This window comes from Dipodomys merriami, unplaced genomic scaffold (genome assembly GCF_024711535.1).
Source record: "Dipodomys merriami isolate MVZ:Mamm:240054 unplaced genomic scaffold, mDipMer1.0.p SCAF_2, whole genome shotgun sequence".
NCBI lineage: Eukaryota > Metazoa > Chordata > Mammalia > Rodentia > Heteromyidae > Dipodomys > Dipodomys merriami.
This window is the reverse complement of record NW_027203381.1, coordinates 113073911-113093226: the sequence shown is the minus strand read 5'-3', so window position 1 is coordinate 113093226 and position 19316 is coordinate 113073911. Positions and strand designations below refer to the sequence as shown.

General features: G+C 41.0%; 1 protein-coding gene across 6 annotated transcripts in view; it reads left to right on the top strand.

Annotated features, from left to right (window-relative positions):
• Positions 1-19316, top strand: part of Tiam1 (TIAM Rac1 associated GEF 1) — a 347945-nt gene that overhangs the window by 197868 nt on the left and 130761 nt on the right. For all 6 annotated transcript variants that reach the window (XM_070030552.1, XM_070030549.1, XM_070030551.1 and 3 more), the window contains one exon: positions 14810-14976. The gene's annotated coding sequence lies outside the window, so the exon portion shown is untranslated. The remainder of the gene's footprint in view (positions 1-14809; positions 14977-19316) is intronic.

Sequence of the window (19316 nt, the reverse complement as noted above, 5' to 3'; positions counted from 1 at the left end):
GTTAATAGGGATGACATTTCTTACTGGAGATATTGGAAAGAGACTCTGTTGGAGGGAGTGGTGACTCCTTCTGTGTATTGGCTAGAACTCGGTGCACAGTTGTTTGTTCAAATACAGATTGTGTGTGTATGACATGAACAAAGGGACATGTGCCATCAAGCGATATGACAAAGTCATTGTCTGTTGTCCCTTCCCCCATGGAACTTTGATCCTCCTAAGTGGAGGATTCAGAGAAGTATTCAAATAATAGAGAAATTCAGAGGAGAAAAAGTGAAAATCTTGCAAGATCAGACCTTTGCAAAACTTTGCAATAAAGCATGAAAAAAGAAATAATTTCTAAGTACTCCACATAACATTTTATTGGGAAGATGATAAGCATTTCATCTTTAAAAAGTCATGCAGATGTAAAATTTTATGCTAATAGCTATCTACACCACCTCTTGTTTTCCACAAGCTTCTGGGCAAATCAAGTAAGCCTTGGCAAGATGCTTCTTTACTTCTGTAAGTCTCTACTGTGTGGGCTGGAGGGTGTTGGTATCTTAGCTAGCAGAGCAGGGATTAGAGGGCTGGTATTTTCAGAGATCAGTAAATCCATCTTTTTATTTATTTATTTATTTATTTTTGGTTGTGGATCCTGAACTCTGGGCCTGGGCACTGTCCCTCAGCTCTTCAGCTCAAGGGTAGCGCTCTACCACTCAAGCCACAGCACCACTTCCAGCCTTTTCTGCTTATGTGGTGCTGAGGAAGTGAACCTAGGGCCTCATGCATACCACCTCAGTGTACTTTGCATTTGAGTGTACTTTGAATTTGTTGGGGTGGGAGGGGAAGACTAGACAGAGGAGAGGAATGATAGCAAAGGAGAGTAAAATAAAATAAGGGAGCCTGGATTAGAATAAGAATGGAAAGAATGGGATAGATCTGGGGCTGGGAAGTTGGCTCAGTGGTAGAGCCCTTGCCTTGCATGCCTGAGGCTCTGGGTTCAATTCCTCAGCACCACATAAGCAAAAAGGAAAAAAGCCAGAAGTGGTGCTGTGGCTCAAGTGGTAGAGCGCTAGCCTTGAGCTGAAGAGCTGAGGGACAGTGCTCAGGCCCCACAACTGGACCCCCCCCCCCAAAAAAAAAAAAAAAGAATGGGATAGATCCTAAAGGTGCTCTGGGGCCCTTGTGGGAAGGACAAGAGTCAAGGCAAGAGCGGAAAGATGAAAATGAGCACTGAGGAATACTCAGTAAATACCAAAGAAAATCACACACACACACACACACACACACACACACACACACACACACACACACACACACACACACACACACACACACACACACACACACACACACACACACACACACACACTATGTCATTTAATTCCCCCCCACCCCGAACACACACACCTGCAAGTAGGTTTTCTATTTTGCAGGTGGAGAGAAAGGTTCATAAAACTGCCATGAGTCCTGCCTAAGGTCACAGATCGACTACCTGGCCTGGTACAGCCCGGTCTGTCCGGATCCAAAGTCTCTATTACATTTACATGTACATGCAAAGATCTTATTAATAACACATATCTATTACACGTACGTACATTTCCATTTACAAATATGTAAACAACAGTGTAAATGACATTGACATCATTTATTGCTTTGTATTGCTTTGTTTCCTATCACAGGGTCCAGAAATTCACAGACCTCAACCAGGGAGGGGAGAAGTGGGGGAGGGAGCGAGGCTGGAAGACCACATGCACGCTTTTTACCATATTGTATTTTAAGGCAGAATCCTAAGTGTGGAGGTTTTGACTCTTAAGTGGTATGTCAGGTGAGTACTATCTTTGACTTAGCAGAAGGTTAGAAAGAGGGATTGGTGCTGAAGACATAAATTTAGATAGATGAGAGGTGTATGGAAGGAATTAAATATAGTAGAAAAATGGGATTATGAGGAGGGGAGAGAAACACGGAACCAAAGGGAAGGGAGGGGGAATCTTCTTGTGATCTTTAAGGATCAGGCTGTTACTTTGCTTTCACAGAAAACTCTTTATGATTTTCTGTTGCTTGTTACTGTTAGCCTTTTTTTCTCTACTTTATGTAACCTAAAATTTGCATTAATTATCCCGACTGTGTCTATAAATTTGCAGTTACGATTAGAAACATGTTTTCTGCTTACAGCATCTTGGCCAATCAAGATATGCTATGTTGTGTGGTAGTTGTGTTGTTGTGTGATGTGTCCTTCTGTCTCATTTTCTCTCTCTACATATGGCATTATTTTATTAACTGCTGGTGAAGGGATGTTTATTACTATCTTTGTTGCTAAAACATGTGTCAGTTTAATGGCCCCTAGTGAGAGCTTGGGTCTTCACCAGCTGATTTCTGATTAGCTTGCCATTTTCCTTCTATATCCACTGATTGGCAGTATATTCCTTTCCTGAATTTCTGGGATATTTTGCCCCTTATATGATGTGGCTTCATAATAAAACTGAAATACAGATAAACATAGACTATATAAGAGGAAACAGGAATTTTGTAGTAGATAGGCATTTTTAGATTTCCCCCATTTTAGCATTTATATATTATACACACAATATGTATGCAATTAAAGTGTAAGAGTTACATATCCTGGTCTTTTACATGCTAACATCAGGTCACAGATAGTTTTGAGACACACATATATCTTGCACAAGTATTAAAAAAAAAATCTGTGCTTTTTTTTTTTTGTCAGTTGTGGGGCCAGAACTCTGGGCCTGGGTGCTGTCCCTCAGCTCTTCAGCTCAAGGCTAGTGCTCTACCACTTGAGCCACAGTGCCACTTCCAGCTTTTTCTACTTATGTGGTGTTGAGGAATCGAACCCAGGGCCTCATGTATGCAAGGCAAGCACTCTACCACGAAGCCACCTTCCCAGCCCTGTGCATCATTTTTATAGTTTTAACAAATATACATAATTATAAGAACATGAATGATAGCAAAATTTGGACAGCATTTGAAAAAAGTGTTGATAACCCAGATGCACTGATGTGGAAAGTATAAAGTATGTAGTGCAGGGGCATCTCATTCCTGTTTTTTTTAAAGTAAGTAAACACATTTTATGTGACATTAGTTCTCACTAAACACACACACACACACACACACACACACACACACACACACACACACACACACACACACACACACACACACACACACACACACACACACCTCCATGTTCATGAAAAGCTACTATACATTTCATTTACAGTGTAATAGTGCCTTTCCCCCTAGTCACACAATTGTCACAACACTGGAACCTAACAGGATCATATAATCATTGAAGTCTTTTCCCGAAAATGAAGTTTTCCCCCAACTAACACTCTAAATAGGCTTAAAAAAAATCCAACTAGGCACTGGTGGCTCACACCTGTAATCCTAGCTTCTCAGGAAGCTGAGTTTTGAGGATCTCAGTTTGAAGCCAGCCTAGGCAGACAAATCCAAAAGACCCATCTTCAATTAACTACCAAAAAGCCAGAAGTAGAGTGTGACTCAGATGGTAGAGTGCCAGCCTTGAGCCAAAAAAGCCAAATGAGAGCATGAGGCCCTGAGTTTAAGTCCCAGTACTGGCACAACCCCCCCCCCCCCAATCTAAACAAATATTAACAATGGATTCACTATCTGCCCCCCTCCCCTTTTTCAACTACAGAAGTCTCTTGCAACTTGCAGACTCCATTTGAATTCTTCACAGGTTGCCTTTTCTTATTTTTCCTGAGGTTCTTGAGCGACTCTCTAGTTCCCATTTTTCTCGTGACTGGATGAATACAAATGATAATTTGATGAAAGCACGAAAAGGAATTTCTGAGTTATATATTTTTTTCACTTTTGCATTTACAGTTCTGTTTGTTCAAGTAAGTTATGTACTTGATGAACATGCATAGAATTCTGAAATGTGCATGACTTATTGAAACTGTAGTTCATACATGTGATTTCTACATTAATTAAAATCAAGAAGCGATGACACACATGCTACTCTGTTTGGTGGTTATGAGGAGAAAGGTTTTACTGAATGAGATGTTTGTAATGCCTTTCTTCCTATCAGTGCTCCCTGGTTCTTAAGGCCAGCCTTGAGCCTGCCTCACTGCTCTCTGTGTGGTCCTTTGGGAGTGAATGTCAAGCTTTTTAATCCTGTTGCTGTCATACAAGAAACAGATTTGCCTTGTGATTTTTATGGATTGGTTTTTCTGCAGGGGCACTTTGATGTATCAGTGTCTCAGAACATTCCAGTAACTCAGTAGCTGCCTTCATGGTGAAAGACGCTGATTATCTACTGTTACTTCCAGAGAAATCAGGGCATATGTGGTCTGTTGGACTTTTTTTTCTTCTTTTACTTTTAAAAATGCAGCTTGCCTTCTATGTGGTGTGCTTTTTTACTTCTCTCTCAATCTGTAATTTGGCTGGGATGAATGTGACTCATTATTCAGCTCAAAGATCTTACACCAGCTTTTTTTTTGGGGTGGTGGGGTAGGGGAGGTTTGGAAGGGAGCTGGGGCTTAGACCCAGGACCTAGTCACTACTGCCCCTTTGCTTTTTCACTCAAGGATGTTGAGCCACAGTTCCACGTCTAATAGTTTTGGTGGTTAATTGTAGGTAAGAGTCTCTCAGGCTTTTCTACCTGGGCTGACTTCCAGCAGAGATTCTCAGAGTGAGAAGTTACAATTACCATGTGAGTAGTTACTTGTGAGTAGTTATGATTACCAATGTGAGCCACTAATACCTGGCCACACCAGCTTTTTAAATAGAGATTTGTTCAGCCTTCTAGTTTGTCTTTCTGGGATCAACTCATAGTTACTGAAACACCTGTTTGCTGAAAAGAGTACAATGTCCAGGACAGGCAATCTCATGGCACATATTGCTACAGTGCTTATGAATCAAACATGTATTTCTTTCTGGAATCTTCCAGATCTTCTCTTAATTGTAAAGAAAGTAGTTAATGAGAAAGGTTAGACTGAATTAATTGGGAATCCATAGTGAGTCTACCTTTTTCTTGTCTTCTTTCTGCCCAGGCCCATTTGTTCCCTTCTTGGTCTTTTGGGCCTGGGTTCTAGTACAACCAGAGTTATCCGTTGTGATTTTTTTAGTGGTGGTCAGCTATTGATTCTCATTTTGCTCTCTTGTAGAAAGGTTAAGTATTTGTCCTTAAATTCTGTCTTTATATGACATGGCCCTGGGCCTTAGTTACTTATATATTCCAGATTTATACCACCTTAGAGTATTGCTTGCAATTGATGGTGATAATATTTAAATAATAGCAGGAATGAGAAAGGAGCTTCATGGAGGGTCTCCTGCCGGCATGGAGCATTTTAGAAGCTGAACTCAAACATCTTTTTTTTTTTTAACTTTATAAAACATAGCTGGAGGATTATTTTTTCTATTATTTCCATTAAATAACATATTATTATTATTTATGTATGTGTGTGTGCATGTGTGTATTCATGTACATGTGTGTGTGGGGGTACGAGGGCTTGAACTCAGGGTCTGAGTACTGTCTCTGTTTCTCACTTGAGGCTGGCACTGTTCTACTTTCGCCCCAGCTCCACAATTCCTTTTATTATTATGTCAGATGTTTGGCCCATAAAAGGCGTGTTGAGGTGGTGTTTTAACCATCTGGCCTTTCATACATGGGTAGAGACATTCCGTTGCTGTTTTACTTTATTTCGGTCTTGGCTTGTTGGTTATACAATGGAATTAGCTATATTTGTCTCCATTCTAATACCCTATCTAGCTCAGGTTTTGGGGGTGTGCTATGGTGTGGGTGTTGACATCTCTTCCAAATCCTGATGTTAGTTTGTATCTTAATTCGTAAGGAGATTTGTAAAAGGTGGGACCCTCAGAAGGCAAGTAGGTCCCAAGGGTTCTCCCCTCATAAATGACACTAATCCCCTCAGGGACCTGATTGTCCTACCATTTGGGGATGTAACAAGGAGGTGCCCTCCATGTGGAATAGGACCTGCTGGCATCCAGAACCATGAGCAATTAACTCCTCAGGTTTATAAATTATCCAGTCTAAGGTACTTCGTTCTAGGGATCCAAACTGATTAGGACATGGGAGGTAATTTTTGTGTTCCATCATGACAAACATTTTTAGCAGATGCCATTTTTCAATGAGTTTTTGTTTAAGGTATAATAGCAACATGGATGAAATACTCCTTCCCTGGATTGCTTATTGAGATGGAGGGGAGGCGTTTCACTAACTTTTTTCCTAGATTGGCCTCAAATTGTGATATTCCTATCTATGTCTTTCTTCTGAGTAGTTGGGATTATAAGCATGTACAACTATACTCAACCTTGAAGACAACACTTTTCAACCGGAGGTTCCATTAGAACTCCCAAGTGGAAGGTGTTATTGTCGTCTGCTTTCTTATTTTGTTTTTCCCCAGTTACCAAAGTAAGATCTTCTGAGGAGTGTTTGCCTCCTTCATTCCTCTTGCCCTGAGTATGAGCCTGCGATGTCCTGGTCAGCCCATTTGCCCTTCCCAACTCACAAAGCACGCAATGTCCATGTATTCCCTGTAGTTGGTTGATTCCAACAAATTCTACCTTCTTTTACTCAGTAGAAGAAAACCATGTTTGATCATATAACTCCTGTAATAAAATCTCCTCACAGATTCCCATTACACATGAATATCTATTTTGTGTAGCATTTCTAACCCCATCTGATCTTTTCATACAGTTGATGCTTTGCAGCATTGGGCTAATGCTACTTTGATTCCTCAGAGTGGTTATCCTTACCTCTCTCTCTTCCTGGAGTGAATTTTGCTCTTTATTTTTTCAAAAAAATTTTTTTATTGTGAAAATACTGTACAGGGGGGTAAATTCTGCTCTTCTTATTTCATACAAATTCCATCCCATCTTTGCTTATTTCTTTTCACTCTAATAAGCTAAGCTACATCCTAGTCCTTATATACTAGATTCAACTGATAGCTTCTCCTTGAAGAACTGGTCTGTATCATCTCATTCACTATTTGTAATAGCACAGTAGCTATTGCAGAGTGGCTAAATATTCACCTGGCCCCAGCTGGTGGGCTTTGTAAGGAAGTGGTTTGCTCTCATCCCAGACAGAGTAGGTGCACTACAGAGGTTGGCTGAGTAGAATTGAATGGGCAACACTCATTCTAACTCATATGTAGACATTCCTTTACCCAGAACAACTCACAAGCAGTTTTTAGTTAGTCCTAAGTATAGCTATTTCAAAATCTATTTTTATGTACTCTAGTGATGCTATCTTTTAGATGGTGTACTACTGTATTTTATGTCCCACTGAGAAGGAAAGAAAAACACTGGTGGTCAAGCCAGAATACATCACTGTGATTGTAAGATATATTCATTTCCAGAGATATTAAAGCAACACAAAATGTGTTTCTTCGGCTCAATGAAATAAAGAATTATGTTTTTCCTGTTAGAGCTTGTCTTCTTAATTGTATCAGTGCCAAACCACTAGAAGTGATTTCCAAATAAAAGAGATTGAAGGCATTTTGAAAGGTGCCCTACAATTGAAAATGAGGAGGCAAACATGGGAGCATCTTAGGTACTTAGGAGGGGTGTGTGTTTCAGGACTGCTGGGCTTTTGTTATTCTTTTATTGCTCTATGTTATGACACACTAGAGTCTTCATTTATGAGACTCTGTCCTCTTTTTCCGAAGATGGGGACTTCTAGGTAATTATCTCCTATTTTGGTAGATGTTTATAGCCGTTTAAAAATCATTGTCCTAACTTCAAATGACAGATTCTTTGCGTCACTGATTGTGATTAAAATCCTTGCATTAGGTTGTGACGTTCATCATTTATCAGTGCTGTGGTTTCCACTGTTGTATTCTCCCAGTGCCTTTGGGTTATTGCATTACAATGCTAGGCAGTCACATCCATGTACATACTTAGCGAAGTCTTCCTTCCTCTGCATTTCCGATGCTGCAGCCTTGGAGGCAAGCAATAAGACCTGAAATCTCTCTGCAGTCACTTTCTGCTTTTTTTTAACTCAGGGCCTGGGTGCTGTCCCTGAGCTCTTTCTCTCAAGGCTAGCACTCTTTGAGCCACAGCTCTACTTCTGGTTTTCTGGTGGTTAATTGGAGATCAGATCCTCATGGTGACTTTTCTGCCTGGACTGGCTTTGAACTGTGACCCTCAGATCTCAGCCTCCTGAGTAGTTAGGATTACATAATGGCATGAGCCACCAGCCATCTGGCTGCAGTCATTTTCTCTTAAGAGAATCCCAAAACTTCCTTCCTACACAAGTGCCAGAGACTTCCACAGAGCCAAGGAGCTGTGGTCTTAGGCTGCTGCTCTGTATATCCTGAGGAAAGGGATTGATCTCTTGATGTGTTAATTGTATTTTGGGCACAAAGACCTCCACTTAGCTGCATAAAGGATGGGTTAAAGGGTAACACCAAGTGGTAGGGGTCATAGTGGAAATGGCTTGTTGACCTTTCATACTTACTAGTCAGGATGGGTAGGTAGGAGAACTCTAAGATACGCAGCAGCTGTCATGTCCTGAACTCTGACCCAGGGCCTTATCCCTAAGAGGAAGACTTCTCCATCTTTATGCTGAATCAATGTTGAGCTTTGGGCATGCAAAACCAGCAGGAATTAAAATAGATTTTTACCATACATTAGAGCTGGTGACTCATGTCAGTAATCCTAGCTACTCAAGAGGCTGAGATCTGAGGATTTCAGTTCAAAGCTAGCCTGGGGGGGGGGGGGGGCAGAAAAAGTTCATGGAACTCGTATCACCAGTTCCTGAAAGCTTGAGGTGGTCCAAGTGATAGAGCACCAGCCTTGAACCAAAAAGGTAAGGGACAGCACCCAAGCCTTGTTCAAGCCCCAGTATCCATACTCTCTCCAAAAAGCCCCCACAACCCTTCTTCTCCTCCCCCCCCCAAAATCCTATCTTACTCTCTTTCTGGATCTTCAATCTCAACAATGAAGTAGGAATGCTCTTCATCCAACCTCCACCCTGCCATGTGTCCTGGGAAACATATCTTCTACCTGGCAAGCTTTTGTGCTTCCATGGCAACGAGAGGCAGGTGTGTGGACGGGGAAAAGACCTGGGTGGCTCGATTTGGAAAACCAGTTACTGGACATAGCTACTAGACCTGGATTCTGAAATCTCCTCTAAGCTGAGGTGTTGATGTGTTCATGAGAAGATTATTCCGACAGGTAGTTTAAGGATTATGTTCTGTTGTGTTTCATTGGAGGCATGAATGCACTTTAATAATCACATCCTCTCCTCCTTTCTTCTCATGGGCACCTAGGCAACCGAGCCCTCTCTCCCTGGGAACACCCTACAAGTTAAGTAAGCCATGGGGTGAAATAGTGAAGAAGAGATTTCAGCACTAGAGAAGCTAATTACCTTCAGTTCCATTTTCACTTTCTTTTGGGATTAGGGTTTCCACTCTCTCTCTTACAATGGCATAGATGGGCTTTTTCGATATGACTCAAATACCACAGGGCCAAGACCCAAAGCTGTGCTGTGGCCCTCGATGGTCACCACTCTCAGAATGTTGGGTGGAATTTCCAGCTGCCCAATTTCTTCATGCCTTTCAGAAACTGGGATGATGTGCCCTGGAATTTGAGAAATCACGTATGTTATCACGTTATGTCCTAGGAAGGGTCTTCAGACTCTTTCAGCAAGAGGTAGCTTGTTTATGAGAGCCATCCTTCATGCCAGTCTGGGTATTTGGGCTGTCATGGCCAGCTGTGGAGCAGAACCCTTGGGGCCTTCGGTTTCTGCATTCCCTCAAGTGACATTAGCAGGAAGCTTCCAGCAAGTGACACAATGCTGTAATGCTTTGGCAGTTACAGTTGGCGGCGTCTTAAGTGCAGTTGCAAGAGGATAAACACCAAGAACTTAAGGAAACTTAGAGGAGTATGTTGGCCTAAAGCCATTAACACAGCAGGAGCCACAGAGTAAGCTTTCCATAAATGGTAGACCCCCCCCCCCCAAGGGGTAGACCTTATTACTTCATTTTGAAATGCACTGACTTTACTAAGAAATATGGTAATGCCTATCCTCCCTGATCCTGTTTGTTAAGTATTGCCAAAGATTCACTGCTCTAAAATTAAAGTTATTATTTTAGTAGCTAGTTCTCAACTTATAGCCTGCTTAGTATATTGGTTCTATGACTCCGTCCTTTGCTGAATTACCTTGGGATGCATTAGGAAGTAAAAGGACTCAAAGCTAGGGCAATCTGTGGGCATGAAAACTTTGGGGAGATTCTATCTAGTGGACTGTTTATACTTGTCTCACAAAACTGGTTGTACTAAAATTATTTCATTCACGCCTCATAGAATAGGAACTCTCATCTGCATGGAAGAATTGATTCTGTGCTGAGAATTCTGGCTTTTCAACAGAGCCCTGGGTGGTCGGGGGTAACAAGGTTCATCTCAGGAAAGGCAGGGCCCCGCAGCAGCTTTGTATACCACTCCTCATTGCAATCTCATTTGTCACAAAAGCCTGGCTGTCCTTTACACTGTGTGTGTGTGTGTGTGTGTGTGTGTGTGTGTGTGTGTGTGTGTGTGTGTGTGTGTGTGTGTGTGTGTGTGTGTGGTGTGTGTGTGTGTGTGTGTGTGTGTGTGTGTGTGTGTGTGTGTGTGTGTGTGTGTGTGTGTTCGTTCATCTGTGTGTTCATCTGGCAGCATGGCCTAGCTCATCTGTAGCTCTCTACCCTGCCTTGATGATCCAGTCCTGAGGAAGACAGCGGTGTTTATGGACAGTTTTGTGTGAACCAGCTTATCCTATCTCTTTTGAACTGCATTGGCCAAACTGTTGGGTTTTTTTTTTTAATCAGTCAGTTGTCAAGATAAGAAATGCTGGTGTGAAATTTGTCACTGAGCCTATGAGGAAGGATAAAATGCAAAGATATCCCATCTCACGGTAGTCTCAGAGTGAAAATTCCTGGTTCATCTTAGAGTAAGGACGTTTGAACATCTTTACATGTCCTATTTGAGTTGTTTGTTATCCCCAAGCTTATGGTAAATGGACTAGGTGTATAGCTCAGTATCTGAGTAATTGTTACCTTACCCTTACTTCCTTGACTTTATTTTCCCCTTTGTGTTTCATCTCTTTTTCTAGTAGTAATTTTCTTTGTTCCATTTTAAATTATTATTCTTAGAAGTCATTCTTAAATTTTTTCTTATGTAAAATAATAGTTTAAAAACAAGTTAGGAAGGGCTGATGCATTTCCTGCAGCCATAATTTGTAAACCATTTAAAAATTTCTGAGCTGGGGCTAGGAAGGTGGCTCAGTGGTAGAGTACTTGCCTTGCATGCCTGAGGCCCTGGGTTCGATTCCTCAGCACCACATAAGCAAAGAGAAAAAAGCCGGAAGTGGCGCTGTGGCTCAAGTGGTAGAGCACTAGCCTTGAGCTGAAGAGCTGAGGGACAGCGTCCAGGCCCAGAGTTCAGGCCCCCCGACCGGACCCCCCTTCCCCCCCAAAAAAAATTTCTGAGCTGGGTACTAGTGACTCATGCCTATAATCCTAGCTACTCAGTGGGATCGCAGTTTGAAGTCAGCCTGGGCAAACAATTCCCAGAGGCTCTTATCTCTAATTAACTGGCCAAAAGCCAGAAGTGGAGTTGTGACTCAAGTGGTAGATTGCCAGCCTTGAGTGAAGAAAGCTAAAGGATAGCCCAAGGCCCTGAGCTCAAGCTTTAATGCCTACACAAAAAGAAAAAAAATTAATTTCCAATGAACCAGATCCCTCCACTCACCCATCAGTTCAGATTCAGGAGCTAATATCAATGCATAAACTCAAATCTTTCTGGCGATTATTCTACGTTCAGAATTTTGACCCAAGATCTGTCTCTTTGTAGCTCTACCATGCCCTCCCTCCCCCATCTCACTTAGGTCCAGGGAAAAGGAAAATCTTTCTACTTTTCATTTATTTATAAAACATTTTGGGCTCTAAAAACTAAAAGACAGCAAAAATTCAACTATCTATCTATCTATCTATCTATCTATCTATCTATCTATCTATCTATCTATCTATCTACCCATCTATCCTTACAGCTTATTTTGCTTTTGTGTTGATGCTTTCATTTCTTTCTTGAAACAGCCTTTCAGGTAGGTATTGGTAAGGCTGATCTTACCACACCCTTGCTTTTCAGAAGGGTGATTTACTAGCCTAAGGTCATATTATTTATTAAGTAATAGAGCCGGTAATTGGTATTCTGAAGGCAACTGCAATACACTTTCTTCATATTCTTTGATTCTTGCAACTTGTAGAGTCTGACAAATGGCAGCATTCCTGATGAGTATTTTTGAAGGTGAAGTTCTGAGATAGCAGACTTTTTCTGACACATGCCAGTTTCACTTTTCGTTGTACTGTGGAGTTGGAGCAGTGGCAGCTTCTCGGTCCTGCTGTTTCTGCAGGCATTTGAAACCTGAAGAAAGTTTTGATAAGATCTTGGCCACTCCAGAACCCACGATTCTCTGTGAAAACTGATCATTTGATGTCTGACACAGAAATTGGGTCTGGGAGTTGAGGGTGAATCGGAGTGAGATTGAAAAATGTGGTGTAGGTTCATTTAGGGTTTGGTACTGATGGGTTTTGTGAGCATGGTGTGTGTGTGTATGTGTGTGAGAGAGAGAGAGAGAGAGAGAGAGAGAGAGAGAGAGAGAGAGAGAGAAGAGAGAGAGAGAGGAGAGAATTCATGTATGTGCATGTGCACATACATGCTGTGGAAGACTGTGAAGTTACCTCATCTATCCATTGGGAGAAATAATTCTCATTCAGTAACAAATTTAAGATCTCATTTACATTTCAGTTTCATACTAGCCCCATAATGGAAAAAGCCAGGTGCCAGTGGCTCATACCTATAATCCTAACTACCCAGGAGGCTGAGATCTGAGGATCCCAGTTTGAATGAAGCCAGACCTGGGAGACAAATGGAAGAAATTCTTATGTCCACTTAAGTAGGAGAAAGCTGTAAGTGGAGGTGAGGCTCAAGAAGTAGAATACGAGCCTTGAGCTAAAAAGCTAAGGGAAGAGTATGAGGCCCTAGGTTTAATTCCCAGTACTGGCACAGAAAAATCCCAAACTGAACACACAAATTGAAAAACAAGAGTAGAAATAATACAATAGCTTACATTTAATAAAATCAATCATAGGGTAGACAGGCAGCACAGTTTTTAATATAGGTGCTCATACACATTACAACCTAATGGTTTAGGAGCCATCGTTTCCTTCTTCACCCCACCTTTGTGTGTGTGTGTGTGTGTTTGAGGCCGAACTCAGGGCCTGAATACTGTCCCTTAGTTTTTCTGCTGAAGACGAGTTCTACCACTTGAGTCCCACCTCTACCTCTGGCATTTTAGTGATTCATTGGAGATCAGAGTCTCTTGGAATTTTCAGGCTGTTTTTGGACCCTGATCTTCTTAGCCTCCTTAGTAGCTAAGATTACAGTCGTGAGCCACTGGCTCCCGGCTGATTTTCCCCAGAAAATCAGGGGCAGACTAACATTAGTTTGCCTCAATCATTCTGCAAGTAAAAATTTGACTTGTAAAGCTAAGATCTGGCCAACATTTGTCAAGATTTGTAGCATGATTTTAGGTTCAAATGCTCAGTCTTTGGCGCCTTGCTGTCTTCTGGTAAAATCTAGTTACTGGCAGATCTTGGAGAAAATCCAGAGTACCCATGTTTCTTGATGCTCCATTCATAAGGCCACAGGGCTATCCACCTGCTCCAAGCAAAATGAGGACTTGTTGATACCTTCACACTAAAGAACAACCCTGGCTCTTTATTAGTCCCCTTTATCTATCAGCTCCACAGCCAGGGTAGCAGGAAGTTCTTTTCTATCCAAAATGAGGGAAAAAAAAATATACTATATTTACTCAATGGTGTTTTCCTTTGTGTTTTAAAAGTAATACTCTTAAACTTCAACCTTTTCCCTCCTCTGTTGCTTTTGTTCAAGGCCTAGAATAATTTAGATAGAAAAAAATGTTAATTCTAATAGTTTGGGTTTTTTTTTGAAGTCTAAAATCTGCACTCTCAGCCTCGGGGATGCAGGTGGAGGACAGCCACACACTGCCCCGCTCTGCCAGCGAGTAGCTAGCCCGCAAATTATTGGCAGCTGGCACCGTAATGAGTCCATTTCAATATAAATGGGCTGTTGCTTATTAATTTCTGCCAGTTCCTAAGCAATTGAGGAACTGCTTTGGAGATTCAGAAATTTAGGGAGAGTAATTGGGGAAGGAGGGTTCCCAGGCCAAGGGAGTGAACAGTGTAGCTGTGGGGGTGATCATGGAAAGGGCATGTATTGTGGGGAAATAACGGGGTATTGCTAGACTCGTCACTTCTCCTGAAAGCGTGACTCACTGGCTTCAAGGTTACATAGCATATTTTCCAAGTTAAGGAGGAACCGGAAGTTAACTTCTTGTTCTGGATGGATGGATGTGAACTTGGGCTAGTCCCTTCATCATTTTTAAACTGTCATTTTCTTCAACCACCATTATAAATGCTGCTCATTGGAAATAATACATAGTCCCTCATTTCGTTCCCTTCTCTTGGAGGCCGTTTGAGGATCAAGAGATGACAGTGGAAGCAACCCTCTGTTTGGGCTTAATCTTCTGGGCCAGATTAAAATGATCGTGACACTTTTTAAAGTTATTTATGACCATCAGTGTACATTTGCTGATATTTACTCATCTATTGAAGTAAAGCTGCCAATCTATACTCATGGCTAAATATTGCAGCTTTCAAATTGGGGCTTTGATTTGACACAGTGGTAATGTTGGGGAATCAGTGAACATGCCTTTCTTCTGGCTGACCATTTGTTTTTCTGTCTCCTTTGATCCTCTCTTCTCTAGATTTCTGGCACATTCTCCCAAACTCAGGTGAGATGCTGATGGCCACCCCACTGGCAGGTGCTGACTACTCCCCAAACCCAGCCCCCGACGCCATCGCTAACCCCAGAATCTAAATGCCACAGTGTTCTTGGGGCCAGTCAAGCTGGAGACCACTGTTGCCTTTTAAGGTAAGTTTGTACCTATAGATTTGAGCATGAAATTAATTGAACTGCGTTAAAGACGGAGATCAGGTCTATTTTACTATCATTGTAATTGCCATGGCTGTGTAGAGCTCGTGGGAAAAAAGAATTTGGAATCCCTTCCTTGCATTAAGGTCACACCCATCTGATAATTTAAAAGCGTTAGTGGGAAAAGACCAGGTAGGCACCTATGAAATCTTTTCTCTCCCTGTGAATTGCCCTAGGGATCTTTTATCTCTTGGGTGTAATTGTCTGAATATTGGATTGCGTTTGAAAAAAGACAAACCTAGGTTCTAAATCCCACCTCAAACAATTATTTATTTTGTGTCTGCTTTGGCTTCATTTTTACAAAGCAAAAAGTAAACACAGTCAAAATAATAATCTTTTTCTAAACCACAGATGATCTTGGATGGGTTGCTGAACATCCTTGTTTAGCCTCGTGGGTGAAGGATGTTTGTGTGACACTTGGTAACATTCTTTTCATGGGTTCGAAAAGGATTTAGCAAAAACTTTGAGAACTTCGTGGCAGTTTAATCTTAGCTTCCCCCTACCCCTCTCCCCTCCATCTTCAAGCCTAGCATCCAGTAGGGAGAAAACAGGCTTGAAATCAAGACCTCCCACTGGAATCTAATTTTAAATTTGCAATCTGTTGTCTTGTGATTTTCGCTTCAAATTTAACTTAGGAATAAATATATTTCATCTTTCCCCCTGCAGATTCGGAGGTCTGTTTTTAAGTCACAAGAGGGTAATCATTACATTTATTTTAATAAGTTTTTTTTAATACTTCAGGGGAGTGAAGAATGATAATAATAATTATGACTTGCAGACATTATTACATCCCTTGTGGTTGAATTTTACATTCTCTGCCAGCAAAGGAGAAACTTTGCTCTCACAGTTAACTTTGAACTTGAGTGTGATACAAATCTGATCACCACGGACTTGTCTTGGGGACCATTGTGCTCTTGGTTTTTTGGTGGTGCTAGGATTTGAATACAGAGCCTCATACTTGCTAAGCAGCTGCTCTACCACTTGAGCCACAGCTTAGCCCCTTGTGGTGTTATTTTAAAGCCATCTCAATGATGAACAATACCACTTAGGACTAGAACTTTTGTCACAAGTATGATGACAACTAAGACAGGGCCTAAGTCACAGGAAAATTATAATAAAATGGGAAAGGGTACATAAAAGTGAATAACCCTGCCATGGAGATGATTGGAAGAGGGCAAATTACCCTTAAAATAAAAAGAGAGCTACCGAGTCCAAGCTAGATAAAACTTCCTTTATCTTAGTTGATTTCCCCCCGCCTCCCCAAACCATCTGTTTGGAGTTTGTGGTTTGTTGTAGGTGTGTGCCTAGTGCCACATCCTTACTCTTGATTGAAAAAAAAAGACGACAACCAAAAAACCCTCAATGACTTAAAACTCGGTCACATGTTTTATTTATTTTTCTTTCCTTAAAAGAATGAACAACATCAAAAAATGAATTACATGTTGAGAGAAGAGACTTTAGGGAGAAAAGGCATCAATCTGTCAAACTTAGATGCTCTGAAAATGCTTTCACAGGTTTTCCATGGGTGTACATGTGCAAAATATTTACTCACTAGTACATATATATTTTGGTGCAGGTCCTAGGGCTTGAACTTCAGGCCCAGCACTGTCCCTGAGCTTTTTTCTTTTTTTTCTTTTTTTTTCTTTTTGGTGCTGGTCCTGGGGCAATTAAGGACCTAAGTGCTTGAGGCCACAACACCACTTCATGCTTTTTCTGAGTAGTTTATTAGAGATAAAAGTCTCATGGACTTTTCTGCCCTAGATGCCTAGATGCCTTCAAACCAAGCTCCTCAGATGTCAGCCTCCTGAGTAGCTAGGATTATAAGCATGAGCCACCAGCACCTGGATCTCATTAATATTCTTAAAAGAAGTTTTAACCTACTCAAGATATGTTTCTTGAATGTGCATTTGTGTGTATGTGTACTAGTACTAGGGCCTGAACTGGGCTTGGGTGCTTTCTGTTAGTTTTTTTTTTTTTTTTTTTTTTTTGCTCAAGGCAGGTCCTCTGCCACTTGAGTCTTAACTGCATTTTGAGCTTTTTGGTAGTTAATTGGAAATAAGAATCTCATGAAGTTTTCTGTTTGGGCTGATTTTCAACCAAGATCCTCAGATCTCAGCCTCCTGAATAGCTAGAATTACAGTAATGAGCCACTGGTACTCAGCTTGAATGTGCATCTTAAATAGAAGTGTTTTCTTACTGAAGATATGAGTTTTGCTTCAGAGATATTTGGTCTTCGTGGTAGAATCCTTCTTGTGATTATTTACTCCTGGCCAGAGAAAGCTATGCCTAGGTGACCCACGGGTTGGCCTCAGGTCATGTGGTGCTATCCTTGCTCTTCCACAAAGGGCGGAACATACATCTGTGTGCCCCATGGTACCACTGGACCCTCTGGTATCATTAAGGAATTACATATCCTAAGCCACAAAAATATTGTTACAGCCTCCTTAGCTTTAAGGAGTTCAGTTATTTTCAGACTCCTTTCTACCTTTCTCCTTTGCCTCTCAATGATCTGTGCTATTAGGGTATTTTTCTGTGTTCTTTCTACCTAGGATTTTGACCATGAGCTGACTTTCTATTAATTGGACTGTCTTCTTATGTATTATTGAGAAACATAGCATTAAAGTGATGAAAAACAGAATACTTGTTACATCTTGGATCATACAGAACTAATTTTTTTAATTTCAGTATAAAGGCTTACTCCATTTTCTAAACTTCATTTCTTTGTAGATATAATTATTTTCTAAGAGCTAACATATTCCCAAAAACTTTCATAAGAAAAGGCCTTGACATTAAACACACTTTCCTACCTTTAGAAAAGTATGTATTCTGTTTCTCTAGTCATGTATCATCATAGACATTCATAATGATCTGATGTCACTATTGTGAGCAGTTAAGTTTTTCATTTATTTCAGGAGTGTTTACCTTGACCCAGAGAGTACAGTTGTAATAGCTGCTTTTAAAGTCACTCTGCTTCTAGAAGCAGTATATCCTAAGAAACCTGTGATTTGGATGAAAGACAGGTGTTCATAGACACCAATGGGAACTTCGCAGTTCAAACAAGAAGGAATTACTGAGTTCAACGATGGATTCTCTTGTTTACATTTTTTGTTTTCTTCCTCCAAGGCTTTTCCCTTATTTTGGGATTATAACATCTATTGATTTTAACAATGAAAATAGAACATGTAAGCACTGTAGAAAAATCAAATAACACAGAATGTATTCTGTAATAGCATAGTCATCTTTAATCTTATAAGTAAAGTTACCCCTCTACCTTCCCCCTCCCCAAAAAAAGGATTGATAATTTAAACACCTGCTTGATGTGTCAGATATACCTGTCTTTATCTTTGGAAATTCTTCCTTTTCTTTGGAATGCTTTGTGGACATTTTGAATATTATGTAGTGCGATTTCACGTTTCCATAGAATCACCTAGAGAATATTGAATTTGTTGTTAGGGTTTTTGTAGATAAATCAACCTGACTGGACTCACATTTTGAGCTGAGCTGTGTCTCATTTGGGGTCATTCTGAGGGTCGGGTTGCTCAGAATTGTTTTTGTTTTGTTTTGTTTTTCCTTTTTTTAAATTGATGCTGGTACACTGGCTTAAACACAGGGGGCCTGGTTGCTGTCCTTTGGCTTTTACACTCAAGGCTGGTATTCTACCACTTAAGCCACAGCTTCAATTCTACTTTTTTATGTGGTTAATTGGACATAAGAATGTTAGGGACTTTTCTACTTGGGCTTTGAATTGAGATCTTCAGATTTCAACCTTGTGAGTAGCTAGGATTACAGGTATGAGTCACCAGTACCTGGCAGGACTGCTCAGTTTTAAGCCTTTACTCTCTTGCTTTGGGTCAGTTCTAGTGGGTCTGTGATGTGTGTGGGTTTGTAGACAGCATGGGGAAATTTTTTTCCCTTCTCTGTTCTCTTGTTTCTAAGATTGCCACTTACTCTCTGACTTGCACAGATCATTCTCAGTTCTTGTTCTGGGCAGAACAAGAGAGTCTATCCCAAGGCTTCAGCTGCCTGTTCTGTAGCCATAGTGAGTAGAAGTTCTCTCCTTGTCTAAGGGAGAAATTAGACTGATTAAAAACAAAAGTGATTGGCTGGGTGCCAATAGCTCAGCTGCTCAGGAGGCTGAGACCTGAGGATCACAGTTAAAAGCCAACCCAGGGCACCAACATCAAATACAGTGAAAACAGGGGTTATATCGTGAGGGAAGAACATACAAAGAAACAAAAAAAATCACATGGTATATTATAAATATGTTAGAAGCAATAGCA